This window comes from Carlito syrichta, unplaced genomic scaffold (genome assembly GCF_000164805.1).
Source record: "Carlito syrichta isolate Samal-C Ts95f unplaced genomic scaffold, Tarsius_syrichta-2.0.1 Scaffold309408, whole genome shotgun sequence".
Lineage (NCBI taxonomy): Eukaryota > Metazoa > Chordata > Mammalia > Primates > Tarsiidae > Carlito > Carlito syrichta.
In genome coordinates, this window is record NW_007253504.1 from 174,474 (window position 1) to 180,420 (window position 5,947).

Sequence of the window (5,947 nt, forward strand, 5' to 3'; positions counted from 1 at the left end):
ATGCTGCCTTGAAACCCTCTCTCTTGCATTTCAGGACACTGCTGTTCCTTCCCTGTTCTGCTCCTTCTTCCCCCAAGCATGTTGTTTTCCTGTAGTCCCTCCTTAAGTGCTGGCATCCCTGAGACTGTGTTACCCTCCCTCTCTCTCCCCATCCCACACCCTCACACTTTCTGCATGATCTCCCTATGTTAAGATCTCTTTTCTTCAGTTTCCTAGTCTGCAGTACTACCTAATGTATAGGATTGTTGTGAGATTAAATGAGTTAACATATGTTAGGGGCTTAGAACAGTGTTTGGCAGTTACTTCTGCATGTTTGTCACACTGGTTCCCACACATAATTAGCTCAGGCTCAGTTTCTTCTGCTACTGCCCCCCAGCATGTATTATAAGCATAAAATGAGGGTAATATATTAAGCATTGATTCAACCACCATGATTCTGTGGATGACTCCTCAAGGCAGATTCCCATTCTGGGCAGCCTCTTGAGCTCAGGTTTAAATAGCCATCTCTTCATGAGCCACTTCTCCTGGGCTGTCCATCAGGTGCCTCCTAGGCCCATGGCACCTGCTCTGGGAGCAGTAGACTTTTCTGGTCCCTCAGCACCAAATCTTTATGTGCAGAATCTTGAAACACCTTGTGCAGGTCAGTAGCACATTTCCTTCTGAGGCTAGTGGAGCAGAACAGCAGCTTTCAGGATTCAGGAGAGACATTTCTGCCACAGGGTTTTGTAGTTGCTAAAGAATTAATGATGAATGAATGAGACTTGGGAGAGGTCATGCCATGCAGATTTTCCACTCTGTGAGGTCAAGGTCAAAATTATTGTACATACCTAGTGTGGTCACTAATTTGGTGCAGTCCAGGAGGTATTCTCATCTATTCTCCCTGAATATTGCACAGTGTCTGCTGTCAGGAGAGAGATCCTGCCCATTTGCCAAAAGAACACATCTTTGAAAGCTCTTTCAATGTTTTTAAACCTTAAATAAAAACTTTCTTTGTGCTTGCCTACTCTAATCAGAGTTCAATGTCTCAGGTGCTTCTTAGGGGCAACTGTCTCAATTCCTGTTTTCTGTAATAGCTAAAGAAAAAAGAGTAGAATGTTCTACCTACTTATTCTAGTTTTCTAGAGCTGCCATGACAGAGTAAAACAGATCAGGAGCTTTAAAAACAGAAATTTACTTTCTCACAATTCTGGAGACTAGGAGTCCAAGATCAAGGTGTCAGTGGGGTTGGTTTCTCTGAGGGCTCTCTTCTTGGTCTATAGATGGTTGTTTCTCCTTGTGGCTTCTCATGATCTTACCTTTATGTGTGTCCTATCCAACTTATTTTTAAGAACAGCAGTCATATTGGATTAGGGCCCACCCTAATGACCTCATTTTGCCAATTTAAAGGCTGCACCTTCAAATACAGTCTCATTTTGGTGTACTGGGAGATTAGGACTTCACTATACCAATTTGCGGGGAACACAATTTAGACCATAACATCACTTTATAGCACTCTCTAATGAAAATATATTGGTCACACATTAAGGTAACTTTTACTTCTGGTTGGATTTTTGGGTTAGATTCGAAAACTCTAAACAATTTTCCCATGTTTACTCACCCTGAGTAGACTAACTGCAAAAGTTGAGCTGGGAGAGATGAAAGAACAGATAGAAGAGGGACGATGTTAAGTTAAAAAAGGTAACAAACAAAGCAGAATGAACTTTGAGTAATATCTTTTAGGCAGCTTTTGTGACTATTATTTTCTGTTAATTGGCAGAATTATTATTTTTTACCTTGCAACCATGTCTAGAATTGATTATGCTTCCAATATAGGTGATAGGACAAGCTTGGAATTCTTTCTTGCTAAATTATTACTGGCAATGAGGAGACCTGGACACCCAGAGGGAAATGAGATCCATTCGTCACCTTCACCTGTAAGCAACATGGACCGAGGCATGGGGTGGGGTAGGATGGGCACACAATCCTGGCTCTTCCCTGGGGCTCTGTGTCTCCTGCTAAGGCTTTGACTCCATGAACCAGGTATCTGAGAACCAATAACAAGCCAGACTAGTCTGACAGAACCTGTTGCTGAGTCCTGGGAAGAAGAAATCACTGGAAATAAATTGGTGGAACATGGAATATGATTGAGAGGGGACAATGCTCATTCGATCAGGAGACAGTCAAAGATAACTCCAGAATTCTAGGTTGGACAGGAGGGCAATGGAGGCCTTGGCTCATGTTGATTTAAGAAAGAAGATAATGGCTTCAGTTTTGGAATCATTGATTTTGAATTGCTCATGGAATATCCCAGCAAGACTGACTAGTATATGAGGGGGACGTCTCCAAAACCTGGAATTATCTTTTTAGAGGACAGGTCCCTTGTAATACACTTGGAATTTGTTCCTCCAGATCATACAGCTAGCCAAAGTTTTTATCTGGAAAATTTGAGAAAGCTGTGTCATGATTTGAAGAAGAAACGTTCCAAGTGTGGCAAACAGGTGATTGGTTCTTCCACCATGACAACACACCCGCCTACTCTGTGCTGAGTGTTTGGCAGTTTTTGCTCAAAAACAGCATGACCTTTCTATCCCACCCTCTCTATTCACCCAATCTCGCTCCAAGTGACTTTTTGTTTCCCTGGGTGAAAAAAGTCCTTAAATGGAAATGTTTTGCTGTGGTGAAAGAGGTAAAACAAAAAATAACAGAAGCATGAAAAGGTATTAAAATTGACAAATTCAAAAACTGTTTTAAGCAGTGGTGAAAACATCTCAATAGGTGGGTTTCATCAAATAGAGATTACTTTGAAGGTGACTGAAGCCTAAACATGTAAGAATAAATGCACTTTTTAAATGAATAAAGTCCTGGGTTTGGGGGGGGGTCCTCCCTCATATGAACTGCCAAGTTTAAATAATTAGGTTCAGAAAATATGACCAAGTAAAGAGTTTATTCAAGTATAAAGCTTCAGGATAGCCCCTTGGTAGACACTGACTCCAAACAAATATGGTCAGTGCTCCAAAGTGAGGCTTCAGAGACAGAGAAATTTTAGCAGAATTATAATATTTCCACACAAGACCAGTGTATACGCTACAGCAATGTGATTGGTTAGAGATGGCTACATTCCTAGGAATATTCCTTTATCATTCCATGAGGAGAGGGTGTGATCTGAGGGATCTTATCTCTAGCATCAGCTGGGGGAATGGGAGGCTGGCAGACTGGAAGAATTGCAGAGCTCTGGAGAGCATCAGGGCGAGGCCAGAAGGCTAGCTGTGAGCAGTGAGGAGGTGAACTCCTGGGGCTAAGGGATCCGGTTTGAAGGGATGGTAAACTAGAAGGTGATCAGGTGATCTAAGGCTTAGAGAATCAGGGGGTAAAGAGATCACAGGTGGGGGCCTCAGAGGACGGAAACCTGAACACGGCATGGAGCAGCAAAGGTCTGGAGGTGGCAAGAGGGCAGAGCCCAGACCCCACACAGGCCTGACCTCTATTCTGTGAGTGTGTGGTGTGCATGATGAGGAGAAACAGCTCAATGGGAGAAGGGGCAGATCAGAGGATGGTCACTAGGGAGAGGCTAGGGCTGTGTGTGGGGACTTCCAGCCATCCACATCTCCAGGTGAGAGCAGACACAGGAGGTAATGAACAGGGGTGAAGAGACAGATACTCTGCCTCACTGCCTCCAGGCAACTGGAAACTGTGCAGCAACTTGGGGAGGGTTGTGTTGCTCTGGGGTGTATGTAGGGTGGCAGGGGAGAGGAGAGAAAGTGAGACAGCAGAACCCTTTGCCCTTCCCTAGGTCAGCATGTGTAGACAGGGCTGCATTCTCTTGTGCCCTCAATGTCTCCTCTTTGCATGTGAATCTTGTCACAACCAGTCAGAACAATATCCAGTCTTTATATTATGATTCCTAAGTTAGAGCTATTCTCTTCTTTTCAGTAAGTGGTCAAAAATCCTTCAGGTTATTAAATAATATCAAAATATAAAAAATGATAATAATAATATGAAAATGTTCGCTGAGTGTCAGGGCAGACTGCTGCAGCAAAATAGACTGGATGGCTTATAAACAGAAATTTACTTCGGCCCATTTTGGAGGCTGGAAGTCTAAATCTGGGAGCCAGTGTGGTTGGGTGCTGGTGAAATCTACATTCAAGGTGCAGGCAGTCAACTTCTCCATGAGTCCTCATGTGATGGAGAAAGGAAACAAATTATCTCCCATCCATGAATTCTCATGCATGAGAAACCCAAACTTCAGAACAATCAGAAAAGAAGAGAAAAACACCCTAATAACATCAACTTGGGTGAGGATGAGGGGGAGAGAGGCTTGGACTAGGGTGGGGTTACTGTGAGGGTGAGGAAAAGGATTGTATTATGGTTGAGGTATGGTGAGCGTGGAGGAAAGGGTTGGATTAGGGTTGAGTTACGGTGAGCATGGGGGAAAGTGTTGGGTTAGGGGTGGGTTACGGTGAGGGTGAGGGTGAAAGTGAGGGTTAGGGTGGGGGTTTGGGTTCACGGATTAGGATTCGGGCTCGGGGTTATGTCTAGGGGTTCGGGGTTGGGGTTGGGGTTAGGGTTAGGGTTAGGGTTAGGTTGAGCTCAGGTGAGCCTGGATCACTTCTCTAAAAACACAACCTGAGGCCTCCCAGAATGAGGATCCCGGACTCACACCTAGAATAATCACTATTCTGTGTTCACATAGTTGCCTGTGTTTGTCATGTGTGACATGGGACTGGCTTAATCTCTTACTGTTTTTTTCCGAATTTGGTTTGCAGAGGATCATAAAAGTGAGAAAGATCAAGCTGGACTTGAGCCACTGGCTCTCAGGTAATTCATAATAAAATCTGGTAAAACCAGGGCCAAGGCCCAAGGGCAACTTGACAAATCAAGCGGCAAAAAGGAATATGCTGAGCGTGATAAAGTCTCTTATTTATTGAAAAACAACCTCACTGTTGTTTTTAGCTAAATTCTTTTCTCTTTTGATAGAATTCATTGGTACATTAATTCTTCAGACTTGGTAACCTAGAAGAAATCTGACCTAAAAGCAAACTAATGAGTCTTTAAGAGTCTTCTGCATCCCCAAAGGTCTTCCCCGCTTTTTCCCTGTGTGTTTAACAACCAGGTTGAGCTTTTTGCAAGGTTGGCCTGCCCTGAGTTGGGTTGACAGCTAGTTTAATAGTCACCCAATTTCCTTGGGGAAGAAAGGATCATACAACAGTGCCTGGTAAAAGCACAGATCACTGGGAGGCTACAGTTTCTCAGGAACCAGTTCAATGCGTCGTTTCATATAACACTTAATAAAATACGGGCTCAGCGTCCATTGTGGCCACTAGTTTGAACTCTTTGTGTCATGCTTGTACCTTATTTCACATAATTGCTTCTTAAAATATCTATGGTGAGGGACAAGGTGTCTTGATTTTGCTTTTCTTTTTTATTTCGGATCCCTCAAGAGACATGCATGGCCCGTATGTACTTCAATTAACTACGAGATTCCACTGATCATACTTTTGAATGTTGGGACAGTGTTTTGCTCTGTGTTTCTCAATGCTTACTTTGACCTTTGTACTTATGTTGGAGATGGCAACACACAGTTTTCAGTTTCAGGGGCTATGCTTTAAGCAGTGGAGCCTTGAAAGGAAGGCTGGCGGTGTCTCTGCTAGTCCTCCTCATATTAGATGGCCAGAGTGCTGGGGGCTATTGTTCTCCCTCCATCTGCACCCCACTTATTCTCCACATAATTAGAGATGAGCTATTTTGATGATTCTCTGCAGCTGTGGCCTCCTTTTCTCAGGACTGACCTTGGTTTCACCTGTTGTCATCCCTTCCCCCCACCAGGCTCAGCAGGGAGCTGCAGGAGAAGGAGAAGGTGATCGAGGTCCTGCAGGCCCAACTGGACGCCCAGGCCCTCATGCCCCCCGGCAGCCGGGCCTTGTCAGACTCCCATGGCTCTCCCAGCAGCACCTCCTTCCTGTCTGATGAG